Raw genomic sequence first — 21,255 nt, 5'->3', positions numbered from 1 at the left:
TCTGTGTCTCTGTCCAGTGCTTTGTTCGGAGATGCAAGGACCTGAGATCTTCTTGAACAGGGTCTTCAGAAAGCACCCTGGGTACCAGAGCCAGTAAGGTTTTCTAATTTAAAGATTTAGGGCAAGAGGTTCCCCAAAAATATGTTTTTTAAAACCAGATTTGAAACCAGATGCCGGTGGCTCACTGCCTGTAACCCTAACTACTCAGCAGGCAGAGATCAGGAGGATCGTGATTCAAGGTCAGCCCGGGGCAAATAGTTCCACGAGACCCTATCTTGAAAAACCCTTCACAAAAAAGGGATGGTGGAGTGGCTCAGGATGAACGCCCTGAGTTCAAACTCCAGCACTGAAAAATAAATCAGAGTTGAGGCTGACTGCTGCCCCCAGTTACCTTTCACCTCTTCCTTCTGCAGAAGCCAGTGCAGCAGGCCTCAGTCCTAATTTGAGGCTGCACCTAGGAAAACTCGCCAGGGAGTTAGTCAGTGAGGGGAGCTCCCGGAAGGAGTGTGTGGGTTGGGGGTAGCCAGCTGGTGGTCCCGGAAACGTCCCACACACCCACATACTCCTGTGTTGCAGGCTGCTCTGTCAAGAGTGGTGGCAGAGAACTTGTCTGCCTCAAATGGGAACCCACTACAGGTTGGGGATGAAATTGCACACTACCCCCTTGTCTTGCTGGCAGGTGAAGCAGAGACTGGCGGCACAAGTACCTCAGCACTGCCTATCTGCAAGATTTTCTTCTCAGTATACTTGGGTTTTGGTGGTGCGAGACTGAGATCTGGGGTCTGGGGAGGAAGGCCTGGTGATCTACTAAATCTACTAGAAAACGTTTGCGCAGAACCAGAGATATTTAGAGGCTAGACAACCCCTTCTTTCTGCTTCCTCTTCCCTCTCTCCTCTACCACAATCAGTCTCTCTCTCTCTCTTTCTCTCTCTCTGTCCTCTCTCCTCTCTCCCTGTGTCTTTGTCTCTCCTCTGTCTGTCCTCCCTCTCTCCCTCTCCCTGTCTCCCCACTCTCTCCTTCCTCCTTCCCATCACACCAGCCCTTTCTACCTGCTCCCATCCTCAAAGGGCACAAAACTTCCTCCTCCTCCTAGAGAAGGTTGTCTCAAAGAAAGAAGTGGGATGAAGTAAAGAGAAAGATTTATTTGTGTCCAGGGGGAAAACAAATAGAATACACTCTGGGAAAATTAGTACATAAAACAGTTAAACTGAAAATGGAAGCAAGACATCTAGACCCCACTAGGGTAAGCTTCAAGTGTGACTTGATCCCCTTTTTTTTTGCAAAAGGTCATGTCTCCCTCTTGATTCTTTCATGTGAACAAAAAAATTGCCCACCAATCCAACCCACTTTCAACCCTCAATTACTATTGCTTTTAATGCCATCCCCCAACTTCGTATTTCCACCTGATACTCACACACTCAAATATTAGCCCTTTTAGCTGTTGTGTTAAAGCTAAAAAAAAAAAAAAAGATTTAACCTAGAAAAATTATCTCTGAGGAGCAGGAAACCATTTATCAATTTACTCGTGCATAATTATCAAAATACTATTATCCAAAGTATCACAGTGTGCCCAGAAACAGACAAAGATAGTGCACACTAGGTTATCTACTGCTAATTACACTCTCTTTTTTTTGCAGTACTGGGGCTTGAACTCAGGGCTTACATATTTAGCCACTCCACTCGTACTTTTGCGATGTGTTTTTGAGATAGAGTCTTGCAAACTGTTTGCCTGGGCTGCCTTCCAAACATGATCCTTCTGATCTCTATCTCCTAAGGAGCAAGGATTACAGGTGTGAGCCACCAGTGCTCAGCACGCTAATTGTACTCTTTATTACCTCTTATTTTGGTAAAGGCAAGTGTTGCCAGTTTAATATATGGAGTACATGATCATTTTTACTTAATGTACTAATGTGAGTGTGTGTGTACACACAGAGGAAGGTTGGGACCCCTAACGCTTTTGGGCTTGCCTGTCTCCTGATGGGGTGGGTTCAACACAAGACAGGCACATCTGAAACCAAAAGTGTCAGTAATTTGCTGACAGCAGGAAAATAAGCTAACAAATATGCACTGGAGGGGGTTACAGCTTTTCACAAGAGGTTCTGAAGAGTCCTTATCCTTGGGCAAATACACAATACACGAGAAATAGATTTCAAATTGATGGGTTTTATTTAGTATGATTTCTCAGGCCGTTTTTTTGTTGTTGTATGTTTGTTTTCAGTGTTGGGGTTTGAACCCAGGTATTTTTGTTTGTTTGCTTGTTTGGTTGGTTTGTTTTGGTTTTCATTTTGAGATGGAGACTTTATGTTGTCTTGGCTGTTCTCAAATTCCTGACTTAAGACACTCTTCTGCCTTATCCTGCTGAGTAGCTGGGCCTACGGGAGCATGCCACATGATCGGGTCATTCATTAGCTCTATCACTGTGTCCTTTCTAACTCACAGATGAAATTTTTCAGTCACCATTTGACTTCCAAATATAGGAAAAAAGAGAATCTTGTAGTGGTGATGGTACCTGCAAATATCATTTTGACTCCAACCAAGTGGCTTAAACTAATCACCATAATCCCACTACCCTTGCTAGTGACTAGTTCAGGAAATGGCAACAATTTTGAGATGAGATAAAGGCTGAAGGAAGTTTCCAGACTAGGTTTTCCTCTTCTGAAAAGAGACCAAGAACTTGTCTCTTCTCCAGGTAATTGTGACTAGATATGATTTGGGAAACAGTAACAAGCATCTTGCTCCCAGGCTGAAGGGGAATAAAACACAGATAGAAGAGGGACAAAACTGAGTCTAAACTGGACAAATTGTGCCTGCACTTCTTGCTACTGGCAATAATATTTTATTAATATTCAACTATTTCCTGTTACTTGTAGCTCAGAGCACACTGTGAGTCTTGTCCCTTTAATAAACTTCCTATTTTGATTGACTGGACTCACAAATCTGTTTATTGAAGAAAGGAGAATGCATGATGGGTAACCAATATTTTGTTGAATAATGTCTTTTTATTTGGGCAGTACTGGGGTTAGAACTCAGGAATTCATGCTTGCTAGACAGGTGCTCTGTCACTTGAACCACGCCTCCAGTCCTTTTGGTTTTGGTTTTGGTTGGTTCTTTTTCCCTCTGCTTATTTTGGATATAGGGTCTCACTTTTCACCCAGGCCAGCCTGCACCAAGAACTCTCTATTTTATGCTTCACACCATCACTGGGATGGCAGCTTTCATCTATGAGATAGGAGCTCTCACACTTTTTTGCCTGGCCTGGTCTCAAAACCACCATCCTCCCAATCTCAGATTCCTGAGAAGCTTCAGATGACAGGCACTCTCAACCATGCCCAGTTATTGGTTAAGGGGGACTCTTACTAACTTTTTGCCTAGGCTGGCCTTGAACTGAAATCCTCTCAATGTCAGTCAGCCTCCTAAGAAGCTAGAATTACAGGCATGAGCCACCAGTACTGGGCTTGCATCAATTTTTTTGAGGTGCATTGGTTTGAACTTAGGGCCTACACCTTGAGCCACTCAACCAACCCTTTTTTGTGATGGATTTTTTCAAACAAGGGTCTTGAGAACCATCTACCCGAGCCAGCTTCAAACCATGATCCTCATGATTTCTGCCTCCTGAGTAGCCACCAGCATCCAGTGACTTGCATAGTATTTTAAGAGCAAAAAACACAAAGTACATCTTCATTATTTTAATATATAAGTACTTCCAAACCACATATTAGCTGGAGACATGGTGTAAGTGGCAGAGCAACTGCTTAGAGAGCATAAAAGTCCAAGTTCAAACCCAGAACCACCAAAAAACAAACATATTAAGCATCAAAGAACTCCATCAAAATTTATATGCAATAATCCTGCTCTTGTAGAACAGAAAATCAATACTATAGAGAAATGCAATTTATACATTCCATGCCGAAGCCTGCTAGTTGGAATCCTCACTGTGCATCTTGCTGAATGAGTGAAACTCTAGTAATGCAACAATTGTGAGAAATGGCATTTCTATCAAATCTGTCTAAGAGATTGAAGTCAGGGTAAGCCCAATAAATGTAATGAACATTTCTGCTGGGTGTAGTGGCACACACCTGTAATCCCAGGCTGAGTCAGGAGGATAGCAAGTTCATAATGAACTCCCTACAAAATGAGTTCCGATGAGAGTGGCTGGGTTACATGATGAACCCCTGCCTCAAAAAACAAACAGCAACAACAAAAAATCTTCTCAAGAATACAAAACTTAAAAAGAAAACAAACAAAAAAAGAATTCAATACTTACTGTTAAGCCAGAGAAACTATAGTGGAGGAAAACACTGAAGATTTATAGCAGTCTATCATTTGCCCTCCAACATAAATACTTATCAAAAAAAAACTTTTACATTTCAGCCCATCTCAGTTTATTAGGTATCCCTAAACGCACACTGTGAAAAAAATGCTCTCTAAAACCTAATCAGTGAGAAATATGTCAATGTCATTTATCTTATTTTGAACATGAAAAAAAACCTCACATGTTAAAGAATTGAATTCATTATAAACATGCATAATGAAGCCACAGATTTAGGTATTTTGCACTAAAGGAAACACAATTCAACAATGCTAATCTCTAAACTTAAAAATATCCTTAAGGAATCATTTTGTTGGAAACACTGTTTTACAATTGTTACAATTTATTCAAAGTAACTTAGCTTTTCTTGGCTAGTTAGGCAATGCCAAACAAAAATTTTCTAAGGCAAACTTTGCCTATAAAGGGCCAGACAGTAAATATTTTATGCTTTTCGGTCAAAACCACTATGTCATGCAAAAGAAGTGAAAGACAGTAATGATGGGTACAGCTGTGTGATAAGAAAAATTTATATATAAACACAAATAGAATCTCATGTAATTTTACATATAATGAAATATTATTCTTGATTTTTAAGACCAATTAAGATGTATAAATGCTTCCTAGAATAAAAACTGGTGCCAGGGTAAAAATAATTGTCATTCTCATTCTTTCTCTAGAGATAACCCAACCTGGTCTGTTGAAATTGTTTTCCTAATAAACTTAATTATGATTTTCACTACAAAAAATGTTTCTAATCCACAGATTGTACAAAAACAGGCATGAAAAAGAATTAGTCCTCCCAGGACACTAAATATTACAAAACACCAATAAATAAAAGAGTTTGTTTATTGATACAAAAGAAGATGTCAACAAAACACAACAGAAAACCCAAAACTACACCCAAATGTTTCCATAGAAATATAAATTTGGTAAGGATTTGATAAGTTCAGATTACTGCAGAAAAGACAGATTTGTCAGTCAATGATGCTTGGATACACAGGTGAGTCACTATAAAATCCATTATCTGACTGGTAACCATGCTTGCTGGGGAAGTAGGTTGAGGCTCCTTTCCTTGCTCTCAGTTGGTAGCTTCTGAAAAACTTGCTCTGCCCCAAGCACCAGTTAAGCGAGGATTCACGCTGGCTGCACATAGGGCATGGAATTTGATGCAAGAGTTGAACACAGGAGGAAGGAGTCCAGAGTGGTGGCTTGGGGAGCAGCCCAAAGTCCTGTTGGAGCCATTCTGAGAAGGAAGCAGCTCCTGGTCCACAATACAGGGCAAGAGCACCCATTCAGCCCTTACTCCTGAGAGAGTACAGGGCTCAAGTACATCTTTTTTTTGTTTTTGGCAGTACTGGGGTTTGAACTTAAGACCTGCTGCTTGCTAGGCAGAGCCTCTACCACTTGAGCCACAAGCCCAGCTAATAGTAAACTTCTAATCAGTGCCTGTTTAGTTCTTCTGCATAGGCCTCTGAACTATGGAAAGAAGTAAGATGAATCCTTCCTGGGCATCAAAACAATGATAATCAAGAGAAAAATGAAGTAAGAACTCTGTGGAGTTCAAGGACTTAGGTGAGCAGAAAGAGCTAACGGGTCCCCATTAAGAGGGCTTGGGGGAGTAGCAACGGCAAATAAGAGTCATTATCAAGAGACTTGTTAATAGGCTTTTTTCAGGTACTTCATGTCTTTAGTGCTTAAGACCTAGACTCACTAAGTGGCCTGGCTTTGTGTCATCCCCACAGCTGAAAGGGAGGGACACCCTCTGACAGTACATCTGCCAGTCTGAAATGAAAGAAACTTTGTTAGTGGGAGTATAACATGGAAGTTTTTCTACCTCCATTCTACTACGTGAATGAGTCTCTAAAAAATCTCTTATTATCTATGGGGGGGGAAGGTAGAATATTTGTCTAAGAAAAATGTTTCTGAATGTAGAAAAGAGTTTTATGGGTACCAATGCTCATCACTTTTTCACTTTATTTTTGGGGGTGTTGGCAGTACTTGGGTTTGAACTCAAGATTTCAGGCTTGCTAGGCATGCATTCTATTGCTTGAGTCACACCTCCAGCCCTCTTTTTCACTAATTAATTACCCTATAGACATTCAGAAGAAAAAGCAGGGAGAAAAGACATGCCGCACATTAGACCAAGAATTGTCTTGGGGTGTTGGGTGCAAGCAACACTTGCTGTGAGAAGCAAAATAAACTTTGAAGCAATGAAAACAATGAGGAATCTATCCTGGGGAAAAAATTCAAAGGTCAGTTGTGATCAGGGTATAATTCCCAAATCCTGATTTACTGAATACAGGGTCTGCTAAATATTAAAACCCTTAATAAAACAAGTGATATGTTGGGCCTGAGTATCTCTCTCACTCTCTCTGTCTTTTTTTGGTACTGGGGCTTGAATTCAGGGCCTCAACCTTGCTAGGCAGGTGCTCTACCACTTAAGCCTCTCCACCAGCCCTGAGTATTAACTCTTAACAATGAAGTACCAATGGTTATTGAACTCTTACAAAACACCAGGTCTCCTTCTAAGCCTTTCACTTTCATTTGCTCAATTTGTCCTGGCTTATCAAATAATAGGCACTATTGGATCAACATATATATATATATATGTACATAAATATTATTATATATAAATATATATGTAATAATACATCTTACTGTGGGAGCAGCTTCCAAGAGCCTAGCCAATAAGCTGAGGAATCTGAGTGGATTTAAAAGTCCATCGGTGTTTTGTCAAGGATGTGAAGGCCATTCAGTAAGAGAGGGCAGTCTTTTCAGTAAATGGTGCTGGAAAGACTGGATATCCACATGCAAAACAATAAACTTGGACACTTACCTTACATCATATGCAAAGCTGAGCTAGCATATATCAAAGACTTTAATGTAAAACCTATACAACTCTTAGAAAAAATATTGGGCAAAAGCATCATGAAGGGAGGGGGTTAAGGTAATATAATGGAGGAGGTGAATTTGTTCAAAGTACACTGTACACATCTTGGAATTGTCACAATGAAACTCCCTTGTACTATTAATGTATGCTAATACATAACTTTTAAAGAAATTCAAAAAATTACAAAAGGTTGGTTAGCCTACGTTTTTTTGTGGGTATGGAAAGGGTCAGTATTTAATGTCCAAGGGAAATAAACATTCCTGCTTATTTATTGTTTCATTAATTCCCCTTTTGGAAAAATAAATCAAATTCCAAATTCTGCTTACTCTCGAAAGATTTCTTGCTCACTGATGACCCTTGATTTGCCTAGCAGTCAGTCATTTGTAGCTAATATAAATTGGTTCAAAACAACTTGTGAAAATAGGACAGCCAATTGAAAAATTTTCAAAACAGCTTGCTACCAATGTTTTAACTCAAACTGGGTACTTTGACCCTGTCAGAACTGTATTTCCATGAAAAGGATTTAATACCAATTGAGCAAGGACAGAACTTATTCTAACTTATTCTTGGCAAGACTAGGAGAAATGAGAGACAAACTTACAAATTAACTTCTCAGCCTGCTGGGGTTGGCAGATTATAGATGGGAAGGTAAAAGAAAGGAGGGCAGGGATACCTCCACTAATAAAGGAGAGGGATCTTACTTTTCCCCCATAAAAATACCTTCATTTCACCTTTGCTCTTAAAGTTGTTTTGCTGGGTTCATAATTCTCAACTGACTATTCTGTCTCAGCTCTTTAAACATATTATACTACTGACTGGTGGAGTGGCTCAAGAGGTAGAGCATCTGCATAGCAAACATGAGGCCCTGAGTTCAAATCCCAGTACGGGCCCCCCAAAAAATCACACATAAACATACTGCTGATGCTGACTGCCATTACTAATAAGATGTCTGGCAGGTCTAATTGGCTTGTTCTTACTATTATTTTTCCTTTCTGTTTTGTGGGTTTGGGGTTGGTTTGGTTGCTGTGGTTTGTTTTGGTTTTTAGTTTTGTTTGGTTCGATTTTTGTTTGGGGTTTTTTGTTTGTTTTTTGAGACAGTAGCCTTGGCTCCTGTCCTCTTGCCTTAGCCTCCAGAATGCTGGGGTTATAAGCATGCACCACCTTTTCTGGCTTCTTTTTGAGTTTTAATTCTTTTGTGCCTGTCATTATTCACCTTTCTCCATTCCATATATCTTCCTTCTTCATTTCTTGGTAAGGCTTGCCAGAATTATTTCTTAACAATTGCTAGGGTTTGAATATGGATAGTGTCCCCAAAGGTCCATGTGTTAAAGATTTGATCTCCAAGGCGGTGGTGGTAGCAGGCACTATGGACCCATAGCAGTGAGGGCCTATAAAGGAAGTGCGAATCAAAGCCATTTAAGATTCCACCTCAGAGCCCCTGGTGGCTAAAGTCCGGGCAGGTGCAGTCTCAGTGCAAAGGCGGCCTGCGCCGCTGTCTGAGTCAAGATGGGGCTTCTGCTGCTTGTCCTGGTGACGGTGACTGGGGCGAGGCTTCGGCCAACATGGGCGGCGTGCCCAGCAAGAGGTTAAAGATGCAGTACGCCACGGGCGGGCTGCGCAAGTTCCAGATTTGTGTTTCCTGAGGGTACTGGCGAGTATTTGAGGAATACATGCGGGTTATCAGCCAGCAGTATCCAGACATCCATAGCGAAGGAGAAAATTACCTCCCTCAGCCAGTTTATAGACATACAGCATCTTTCCTGTCAGTCTTCAAGCCAGTATTAATAGGCTTAATCATTGTTGGCAAGGACCCCTTTGCTTTCTTTGGCATGCAAGCTCCTAGCATCTGGCAGTGGAGCCAAGACAACAAGGTCTACGCATGCATGCTGGTTTTCTTCTTGAGCAACGTGATTGAGCACCAGGGATGTCAACAGGTGCATTTGAGATCACTGTGAATGATGTGCCTGTGTGGTCTCAGCTGGAGTCTGGTCATCTCCCATCTACGCAGCACTTAGTTCAAATCCTCGACGATGAAATGAAGCTTAATGCGCACATACACTCACTCCCACACCATCGATCACAGCCCCACTCTCAGCACTGAGAACTCTTCTGCATTATAGGATTTTGCAGGAGCAGCGTGACTGGCACAATGAAGACGTGAACTGAAGACAGCCGGCTGTTAGTACAGACCGGATACCCTTGGCGGGCTCATTGTACTCTCGGGAAACCTCGTGCGGACAGTCTCTCAGTGCTGAGGCGTTTGGGAATTCTGCACATTTGTGGAGTGCAATAATACTGTGTAGCTTTCCCCAAAAATTCACTCCGTTTCTTTTACATGTAGACATTATTTCTTGTAACTTTCTGCTTAGTCATTTTGAAAAAGTAGAAAATTGAGTTACAATTTGATTTTTTGCAAGATGTGTGTTGAATTTGTTGTGCTTTTATATGAATTTTCATTTTTTATAGTTTAAAGTCAGCCATTTGGGTATATAGCTGAAGTTCCAAATAGTTTATAAGGTTATTAGACATCTCCTATTTGGCCATGTCCGATTGATACAGTTTCAAAGTACTGCAGGTTATGAACAGTGTGTTATTCAAGATTATGGGGAAATTCAGTACCCGAGTACTCCCACCCTGTGTGTGCGCGCGTGTGTGTATGTGTGTGCACGTGCACGTGCGCGTCAGAGGACTGCTACAAACCACCTGCTCTAAAGCCTGTTGTGCAGTTCAGGTGTCTTGCCTTGACCAGTCTAGTGAGTTGATTAACTGGGCCTTTGTATTTAACCAACTAAAAAGTAAGCAGATGTCAGTTCAGTGAAAAAGTTTCAGTTGTTTGCTCAATGTACCTGTTAACATATTTAATAATTGCCTGCCTATTTTTTTGTTTTTGATTTACAAATAACCTCACAAGGGGCACACTTTAGATTCATATACAAATAAGAGGTTAACTTCCCATTTTCAGAATAGCTGAAGCTCCCTCACTAAATACAAGTCTGGTTGAACTTCTTGCAACATTGACATTAGGTAAACGGAGACCATCTGATAGTAACTTATCTAGCATCCAGTATGTCAGAATTTTACTGCATTTGAAAATTTTTAATTTTAATTTTTGTATTGTTCCAGAGCTCTAAAAAGACAGTTTAAAAAAAAACTTAAAAAATTGATACAGTGTAAGAATTATTTAGCAGAAATAGGACCATAATGTGGATAAATAGCTGCGTGACGGCAGTGACAACATACTTCAGACTCATACATGAACGCAGTTGTAGAGCCAGAAGCAGGCCTAGATTTGTTAGTGGAAGTGAAGGGATTTGAGTAAAAGTGACAAAGTAATTCAACACTGGTGTCACTAACAGTGCGATGCCACAGGACTTGACCTTACACTCACCTATTGCAGCATCTAACCTTACACCTGAGTATCACTGAATGCTTCCTTACCTGAATGTGTTAGGTAATGGCTCTGAGTATGAGCCTCAAGGTAGAAATTACGTAATCTTCATGCTATGGGACATTAGTCTGTTGATTCACTGCAGAAAATTGATTAAATAGTTATCTTTTGATTGAGATTGTAAAACTGTTAGCCTAAGATCTTCACATAGAGATAGCCAATACAATTTAAATGGGCAGTTCCTTAGAGATTATTACCTAAGTGGTGTAATGCCATTTCATCTTCTGTGTACCACTCCAAAAGCCTGAACACCCTGGGGTCCTTCTTCAACCAGTGGGCATTCCAGTGACACTGTAACCTGTGGCATGCAGACCCTCCAAACTTGGGCCTGTGACGTCCCATGGACTTTACAGATGGAACCATGAAGAACCCAAGATTCAAATCCAACTTTCTCCATTTTGCCTTGGGCTGCGTAATTTGTCTTTCAGAGAATAGGTACACTGGCTTAGACACTGATAAAGCTCGACCAATGTTGACACCCATCTCTATTTTGTTTTCTGCTTAGCCATATTTAACTCTAGAATCCAATAGAGCCTAGTAAAAAAATAAGTGGGATGCATGAATATAAAAATAATATAAGGAAAAGGACAAGGTAAACAATTTAGAGTGTAACTTTATTCCTGACATTTCACAATTTGTTGGTTGCTTATAAATTGGTGTGGCTGTGTAATTTTGTAAATGTCTATACACTATTTAATTAAAAGGCTGTAGGATATACCAGCAGGTTGGCTAATGTTTATGGAGTTTTTGCCACAGTTGTCATTGTGGAAGAAATTGTTTGTTTATTAAAAAAAAGTTGGTTAAAAAAAGAAAAAGAAAATGATTCTACCTCACTCCTGTTAGAATGGTTACCATCAAGAACACAAACAACAACAAATGTTGATGAGGATGTGGGGAAAAAGGAACCCTCATACACTGCTGGTGGGAATGTAAGCTAGTACAACCACTATGGAAAACAGTATGGAGGCTCCTCAAAAAACTAAAAATAGAACTGCCATAGGAATAGCAAGTCAGGTTATAGCAAAGGCACCTACACACCCATGTTTATTGCAGCACTAGTCACAATAGTTAAGCTATGGAAACAGCCAAGATGCCCTATAGCTGATGAATGAATTAAGAAAATGTGGTATGTATATACAATGGATTTTAATCCAGAAATAAAGAAGAATGAAATTTTATCATTTGCAGGGAAATGGATGGAACTGGAGCACATCATCTTAAGTGAAGTTATCAAGGTTCGGAAGACCAAAGGCCACATGTTTTCTCTCATATGTAGAAGACAACACCTAATACAAATACAAGCAATCTTATGAAAAACAGGTCACACTAAGGGAAGGTCACTAAAGGGAGAGGGAGGGTAAAAGAAGGAAGTTAAGAAGGTGAATATGGTTGATGTAATTTCTATACAAGAATGAATATAGAATTTTTAAGCCTGTTGACACCACTATAAGACTGGGACTAAAGTAGAAAGGAGAAAAATGGAAGAGATGAACCAATTCAGGTTATAATACATGGAAATGTCACAATGAAACACCCTGTAGACCTATCTTAAACAAAAATGTCTTTTTTTCAGAAGCAGAGAACATGAAAGCAAAACAGGTCCTGTCTGGGGGGTGGCATCCACCGGGGGGAAGAGGGTATAGGGAAGGGTGCAGGAGGGTGAATATGGTGGAAATATGACGTATATGAAAATGGAAAAATGAAACCTGTCTCAACTATTCCAGGAATGAGAGGGGGATAAAGGAGAAAGATGGAGGGGTGAATTCAATTACAATTTATAAAAACATTTGTAAATGTCTCCATGTACTCCCAATATAACAATAATATGATAATTTTAAAAATTAATTAATTTTTTTAAAAAGGAGTGGAGACCTACTGGAAGGTCTTTACTTCATTGAGGGCATCCCTTCAAAGAGACTGTGTAATACCAGTCTCTCATTGTGCACTCTCTCTCTCTCTCTCTCTCTCTGCTTCCTGACTTGTGATGGTTCATCTTCCCAACTTGATTGGATTGAGAAATGCCTAGATTAGTAAAGCACACCTCTAGGTGTTCTGTGAGGACCTTTCCAAAATGGTTAGATTATGGGAGCTCTGACATAGTTAGTGGGTTAATCCCTTGATGGATTCATATTATGGTGGCATTGTTGAGAGATGAGGAAAAGTAGGAGGTGGGGCCTAGTTGGAGGAAGTAAGTCACTTGGAGTGTGTCCTTGGGGACTATATCTTGCCTCTCCCCATATCTGCCATGAGGTGAGTAGCCTCCTCTTCCACATATCTCTGCTGCCATGATATTCTGCTCAGCATAGACCCAGAATCAACAGAGCCATGGGCTATGAACCAAAATCTCTGAAACTGAGCGCCAAAATAAATCTTTTCTCCTTTGACTTTGTTTATAGCAGGCATTTGTCACAGCAACAAGAAAAGTGACTAACACACTTGTGATGTAAGAGTTTACTCTCACACATGCTCCCTGCTGTTGCCAACTGTCACCTTCACAGAGACTCCCCAGCAAATGATGCTGCCTGACCATGGGCTGGGCCCTCCAAAACCACAGACTGAACCAATGTTTGCTGTTTATAGTTTATTGTCTCACACCTGTCATTGTAGTAATGTGAAGCTGACTGACACTAATAATTACACACCTAATTTTTTCGAATAGTGTTAAATTAAAATATGGGGAAGGTAGTACAGAGTACTCATTTACTCCACAGCCAATCCTATTATCAATGTCTTATATTAGTATTTTGTTATATACTAATTGATGGACCAATATTGATAAAAAAATTACTAGTTTATTCTGATTTCCTTAATTTTTACTTAATGTCATTTTTCTCTGCTAAGATCCCTTTGGTGATGTCATTTTTCTCTGCTAAGATCCCTTTGGTGACCCTTTACACGTAGCCATCATGTCTTCTTAGGCTCCTCTTGGCTGTGAAACATTCTCAGACATCTCTTGTTTTTGACATTTTTCACACATACGAGTCAGATATATTGTAAGATACCCTTGTAGTTGAATCTGATGTGTATGTCATGATTAGATAAGGCTTATGGGTTTTGAAAAGGAAGATGCCCTCAGAGGTAAAGGGCCATTTTCATCTCACCATGTCTTAAGTACATGCTCTCACCATGACTTATTCACTTTGGATGTTGACCTTGATCATCTGGCTGAGTTACTCTTGCTCAGGTTTCTCCACTGCAGGGTTACACATCCCTCCCCTTTTCATGCCGTGTCCTTTTGAAGGAAGTCACTATGTACATCTCACACTTAATGAAAGGACCAGGGGTTGTGCTCTACCTCCATAAGGGCAGGATGTCTGCACAAATTGTTTGGAGTTCTGCATGGGAGATTCGTCTACTCTGCCTCACTTCTTCTATCATTTATTTGTATGCATCTATGTTATAGTAAGCATTTTTTAAAAACAAACTTTTGCTTTTGTTCATCCTGTATCTTGGTTTCTATTCCACTGTCTCTGCTATACCCATTTGATTTTCTTAGTTTTTTATTTTTTTAGGATTATTTTGTTTTCTCTAATGTTTGTGTTGAATGTTCATTTCATTTCTTTCGTGAGTATGTGTGTGAGTGTATATGTGTGTGAGTGTGTATGTATGTGTGTGTATGAGTGTGTGTGTGTGTGTGTGTGAGAGAGAGAGAGAGAGAGAGAGAGAGAGAGACAGAGAGAGAGTGTTGAACCAGGTTTGAGGAAATTAGCCAAGTGCTCTACCACTAAGCTTCATTCCAGCCCTCCTTTCTTCCTTTGATAACCACAGCACAAGAAGGGGTAATACTTTCCTTCTCCAGTCCCCATCTACTCAGGCATTCATCTCTCCTGCCTTGGAAAAGTTTTGGGACAACAGCAGCCTTATTTGTCAGACATGGACGTCAATTCCATATCTGTTCTTATAGCTGCACTTTCTTTTGAGCTAACAGACTTCTCTACCTTTCTTTGCCTTCCTCTTTTCGAGGACTCCCTATGAAGTATTCTTTCTGCTACTTAGAATTGTAAATATGGTCATTCCTCAGTCTGCAGGGAACTGGTTCCAGGACCCCCCTGTGATAGCAAAATCCATAAGTGTTCAAAGTTTTATAAAAATGTTGTTGTGAGGCAGGAGAGTAGCTCCATGGGAGAGTGCTTGCCTAGCATGGGCAAAGCCTTAGGTTTCATCCCAGTGTATCAAAAAAGTACAGTATTTGCATATAACCTATGTGCATCCTTCCCTGTACTTTAAGTTATCCCCAGATTACTTGCCATACCAAATACAATGTAAATTACAACATAAATGTTATATAAGTCATTGTTACACTGTATTGTGTAGGGAATGACAAGGAAAAACTCTGTATATGTTCAGTGCAGAAGCAATAATTGTAAGCCTAATATCTTTATCCCAAGGCTGGTTGAATACATGCATGCAGAATCTGCAGATATCAGAGGGTAGGGGATTGTGTCAAACACTAAATTTCCATAGGATTTGTTGTGCTATAGAAATTCTATGTTCCTTGTATTCATCTTCTTTCAAAGTCTTAACAAGAATTTCACCAGACCTCCCAAAGTCTGTACACTTAATTTTCTGGCTTGACCTCTATGCTATCTTCATGTATTATATGACTGTTTTTTAATTTTTTCTGGTAGTAGGGATTGAACCCAGGGCCTTGTGCATGCTAGGCAAACACTTAACCACTGAGCTATATCCCCAGCCCCATCTAATATTTTTAAGAGAATTGCATTTACAAATTTGGTCACTTCATTTGGTCACTTCATCCTTTCAAGAACTGATCCCAAATATAGCCATCAGGTGGTATTCAATCATATTTTAATTCCATTCAGCGAGTCCCCTCTTTTTTTTTAGAGCATATATTAATTATACAAAGTAATGAGTTTTATTATATTTCAATACATGTGTATGACCAGATTCACGCCCTACATTACTCTTTCTTATCCTTCCTCCCCCTTTTCAGCCTCCACATTCCTAATAGTCCCCCCTTTTTCTCTCAAGTCCCTTGTTTTTTCACCCTAGATGAGAAAAAACATGTCATATATGTTTTTGTAAGACTGGCTTATTTCATTTAACATGACAATTGCCATTCCTTTTATTTTCCTTAAACAACATAATTTCATCCTTATTATTGAGTAAACGTGTGTATATATATATATATATATATATATACACACACACACAAATGTATATATATTACATTTTCTTTTTGTGTTTGCTTCAGTTTGTTTTTCAGATAGAATGTTGTCTCTTTGCCCCAGACAACCAGGGACCACGACACTCCTATCTCCACCCCATGTAGCTCATTACATACATGTTCCTCCATGCCTGGACATACCACATTTTTAATCCATTCATTGGTTGATTGATATGTAGGCCAATTCCATACCTTAGCTTGTGGAATAGTGCTACCAATAAACGTGACTATTCAGGTGACTGATTCTTTTGGGAATATATTCAGAAGTGATATAACTAGATTATAATCATATAGTTAGTTCTAATTTTAATTTTTTGAGGAGCCTCAACACTGATTTCCAGAGTGGCTGATATAATTTACATTCTCATCAGAAGTGTAAGGATTTCATTTACCCCCCCCCAATCCTCTCAAATGTTTGTTTTTTGTCGTTTTCCTGATGATAACAGCTTGTTCATTAAGAGAAAATGAAGGGACAGAGACATGTCTCAAGTGGTAGAGCATCTGCATAGCAAGTGGGAGATCCAGGGTCCCTCCTCTTCCCCTCCCATGAAGATCTCAGTGCTGTTTCCCCCACAATTCTCCAACACTCAGAGGACATCTCTTTCTGTCATTTTAATATATGCACTTGTGGCTATAAACTTTCCTCTTAGGACTGCCTTTGCTGTGTCCCATAGGTTCTGGTAGGTAGTGTTTTCATTTTCATTAACTTCCAGGAACCTCTTAATTTCCTCTTTTATTTCATCGATGACCCAATTATCATTGAGCAATGTGTTGTTCAGCTTCTAACTGTTTGCATGTTTTCTACTGTTGTTTTTGTTGTTGAGTTCTAGTTTTAATGCATTGTGATCAGATAGAATGCATGGGATTACTTCTGTTTTCTTATATTTGCTGAGCCTTGCTTTGTGCCCTAAGATATGATCAGTTTTGGAGAAAGTTCCTTGGGCTGCTGAGAAGAAATGTATATTGTATGGAAGTTGGATGAAATATTCTGTAGGCATCAACTAGGATCATTTGATTTATGGTGTGATTTAGTTCTAAAATTTCTTTACAGATTTTTTGTTTGGATGACCTGTCAGTGGTAGGAGAGGTATTAAAGTCTCCCACTACCAGTTCTTTGGGGAGTCTACATATCATTTTATGTCCTTCAGAGTATGTTTGATGAAATTGGGTACACTGACATTGGGTGCATATAGGTTGATAATTGTTATTTCCTTTTGGTGTATTTCCCTTTTTATTAGTACATTGTGTCCTTCTTTATCTCATTTGATAAGTGTAAGTTTGAAGTCTACTTTGTCCAAGATAAGTATTGCTATTCCTGACTGTTTTGGGGGGGCCATTAGTTTGGTAAATCTTCTTCCAGCCTTTCACCCTAAGCCAGTGCTTGTTTCTGTCAATGAGATGCATCTCTTGTAAATAATAGATTGTTGGGTCTTCCTTTTTAATCCAGTTTGCCAGACAGTGTATTTTGATGATGGAGTTAAGTCCGTTAACATTCAGTGTTAATATTGATAGGTATGTGGTGATTCCTGTCATTTAGTTGTTTTTGTTGTTTAAGGGTTTGATTGTGTGCACCTGAATTAATGATACTCTCTGATTCCTTGTCTTTTCTTCTCCTATGGTTTGGTACTGTCTGTCCTCTCATGGTTTTGTTTGCTTTCATTTTCCGTGTGCAGAATTCCTTGAAGTATCTTTTGTAGTGGTGGCTTGATGGTCATATATTGTTTTAGTTTCTGTTTATCATGTAAGATTTTTATTGCTCCATCTATTTTGAATGATAGTTTTGCTAGGTAGAGTATCCTAGGGTTGAAGTTATTTTCATTCAGTGCCCAAATACCTCACTCCATGCTCTTCTTGATTTTAAGGTTTCTGTTGAGAAGTCTGCTGTGATGTTGATGGGTTTACTTTTGTATGTTATTTGTTTTTTCTCTCTTACAGCCTTCAATATTCTTTCTCTATTCTCTGGGCTTGCTGTGTTAATGATAATATGTTGTGGGGTAGTTCTATTTTGGTCAAGTCTGTTTGATGTCCTGGAGTCTTCTTGTACCAGACTGGGCATAGCTTTCTCTAGGTTTGGAAATTTTTCTATTATTATTTTGTTGAATGTATCATGAATCCTTTTTGCTTGCTCCTCTTCTCCTTCTTCTATGCCCATGATTCTCATGTGTGGTCTTTTGATGGAGTCTGTGAGTTCTTGCATATTCTTTTCACAGGTCTTGAGTTGTTTGACTAATAGCTCTTCAGTTTTTCCTTTAATTTCCATTTATTTTCAAGTTCTGAGATTCTGTCTTCTGCTTTTCTAGTCTGCTGGAGTGGCCTTCTATTGTGTTTTGCATTTCCGTTTCATTCTCTTTTTCTGAGGTTTTCCATATCATGGGTCACTTCCTCTTTAATATTGTCTATTTGCATCTTTAATTTACTTATCTATATATAGTATTCTCTGTTTCACTTTGGTGTTTATTTAGGGCTCCTATGAGTTCATTTATTTGTTTCTGTGTCTTCTTGTATTCTTTGTTTTTGGTGTCTTGATATTTCTTGAGTACCTGTTGTATGTTAACCATGCCTAGTAGCATCTCCATGAAATTCTCAGTGATTACTTGTAGGATTTCTTCTTTGAGGTTGTTCTTGTGGGACTCACTGGGTTCCTTGGCGTCATTTATCTTTGTTTTGTTGGAGTCCAGAATTGGGTTTCCATTTTCTTCATTTCCCTCTGTATCCTGTATTAAATTAATTTTGGGGGGAGAATGGTTTCCATCCCTTTTTCATCTTGCCATTGCTCCACTTGGTCCTGTGCAACTATGTTCTTGATAGACTACTTGGTGGTTTCAGTCACGTGTTTTCTTTCCCTTGGTTTAATTTTGTTTTGTGGCCGTATTTGGTTTGTAGCTAAGTGTATGCGTGTTATTTGTGTCACTGGTCTAGGTGTATTTAGTATTTGCTAATTCACAATAGTAAAACTAACAGCAACAACAGCAAAAAAACCCCAAATAAATAAATGTGGAGAGATGAACAAACAAACAAGAAACAGAACAAACAAACAAATAAAAATTCCAGTTTCAGGAACAATAGAATTTCAGTCTTATTTTAAGTTCCTGTGTTACTCCTCCAGGATCCAATCCTGGGGTTGTTAAGCAGAAGCTCTGTGGTACTCTTGCCAGGTGGTTGGGTAGTGTTTTGTTTTTTTTAATTTCTTCTGTCTTTCAGAAGCAGCTTCTTGGTCAGCTCCTCCCTCAATGGGGTGTGGTAGTTTAAGTTTGTATGTTGTCCTCAGGTTCCAGAATCAGCCCTCTAGCCCACCAGCTGTCCTGCGTTGGAGTTGGGTTTTCACTGTGCTTGATTACTAGGTCTTGTTTCTTTGCCTCACCCCCTTTCTCTGAGGCAAGGTCAGTGATCCTTTAGCCAGCCCCCTGCTGTCAGCATGTTGTGATGGTTTGCTGATTATTTTTCAATTTTGCAGTGTCATTTGACTTTGGATGTTGCTCACTGGCTCAGGAAATGATCTCTGTGGACCATGACCTGCCCTATTTCAGGCAACAGCTTATCACCTGCCCACTGTTGGCTTTCTGCCTTTCCAGCCTTTGTTTGGTAAAAGTTCACATGGAGATCAGCTCTTTGCTTCTCCCGCCTTCTCTGGTGCACTTTCAGCAACTCCACCCTTCTGCTTTGTGTTAATTTTCAGTTCCTTGTTTATTGTTCAGTTTTTATTTTTGTGTATGGGGGGGTTAGTCTGCCCAGGGGGCTATGCTGGTTTATCTCAGGAGTGGCTGGGGAAATACCATGTGATGCTTGGTGCTCACCTGTTGGTCTGCCAAATGTCTCCCAAGCAGGTTTGGAGCCAGCCTCTGGCAGTGTGGCAGCCCTCCTGTTTTCTCAGTGTAATGTGGTGTGGAGAAACTTTCCATGGGCTAGGGGTTCAGGGTGTCAAAGTTTTGATTCTCCTTGCTGCTTTATTTCCTGCAAGTGTGGCTCAGTGTCTCCATGAGGTTTTGAAATCACGGAGCTCACACCATATGCTTTTGTACCCTAGTTGCCATCTTGGATCTCTCTTGGTATTTTAACTTTTCTATGAAGACCATTTGGGAATAGCTTTGAGTTTTTCCTGAGGGTTTTTTTCCTTCCTTCCTTTCTTCCTTCCTTCCTTCCTTCCTTCCTTCCTTCATTTGTTCATTCATTCTTTCTTTCCTCCCCCACCCCCTTCTCCTCACTCTCCTCTTCCTCCTCCCCCTCCTCTTCCTTATCCTTCTTTTTTGGTGGTACTGGGGTTTGAACTCAGGACTTCATGCTTGGTTGGCAGGTGCTCTACCACTTGAACCACATCTCTAGCCACCTTTCTCTTCTTTTTGATGTAGGTTTTTGGGCCTGGATAGGAGTGGAATTGCCCTTTTGGAAGTCAACCTTCTCAGTGGCTTTACTGTGCCTTGTGGTGCAATTCCTCTGAGTGAGACAGTAAAGAAAGTTGAACATGATCCTGGAAAGTTTAACCTTCATTTAGATTCTGTAAGTAGCAAAACATAAGTTTCATAAAGGTAGTTATTGAAAAAGCTACCATTTATTATGCTCAAAAGTCTATCTCATTTTAAGCATGCTTTCTGTACGTCATTGCTATTTCAGCTTTTTGTGGTCCTAAAAGACTTTGAAATGGAAACCCTATGTCTTCATTAAAAAAAATATCACTATGAAATTAGTTTAGTTACTATTAATGATGAACATGAGGAAGGTCTTTATAGCTAAATCATTGTTTCATGACAAATGTAAAAAATATAGACTTCCTCAGTATAATTTGAAAAATTTAGTCCAGATCTCAATTTGAGAGCCCCCTCCCTTAGAGAATTGCTAAGCGTATTTGCCTAAAATGAACCCCAAGATCTCTTGTATGTTAGCTAAGTGCTTTACCACTATGCCTCGAGTCCCTTGTTTTTATTTTTGAGATAGGGTTTTACTAACTTTGCCTGGGCTGGCCTTGAGCTAGTGACTGTCCTTCCTCTGTCTCCAAAGTCACTGGAATTACAGGCATGCACCATCATGTCCTGCAGCTTGAAGAAGAAAGCTTCAATGGCAGCCTTTAAAATGCTCTCATGAAGTTTTCTTTAAACAAATCTCCCTATGGCTAATATACCTGCCGTAAAAAGTAAGGTGCTTAAGTCATAGAAGAATATTCTCAGAGGTGTGGTCTTGACAAAGAGTACTATTGATCCAAGAATAAGGTACATAAAATATGTCAGGGAAATATAGGTGAACGACTCCAGATTCTACTTGTTATGTCTCAAAATTGATAACTTGTAAGTTTATTCTTTTCTTCCAGCATCTATATGAAATTCATATGTTGAACTGAAATTGAGTCTCAGGATTTCAGATAACATGGGAAGAACACAAATGTTTCTTATTCTTACTCTAGTTTACCTAAATATGAGTCAGAAATATA

At 39.7% G+C, this 21,255-nt stretch overlaps 1 pseudogene; it reads left to right on the top strand.

The window, feature by feature from the left end:
- Positions 1–8,564: 8,564 nt before the first annotated feature.
- LOC109686447 (thioredoxin reductase-like selenoprotein T pseudogene) lies at positions 8,565–10,282 on the top strand (annotated as a pseudogene).
- The last annotated feature ends 10,973 nt before the right edge of the window (positions 10,283–21,255 follow it).

This window comes from Castor canadensis, chromosome 1 (assembly GCF_047511655.1).
Source record: "Castor canadensis chromosome 1, mCasCan1.hap1v2, whole genome shotgun sequence".
In the NCBI taxonomy this organism is placed as follows: Eukaryota; Metazoa; Chordata; class Mammalia; order Rodentia; family Castoridae; genus Castor; species Castor canadensis.
The sequence above is the reverse complement of the archived record's forward strand: the minus strand, read 5'-3'. Positions and strand labels throughout refer to the sequence as shown.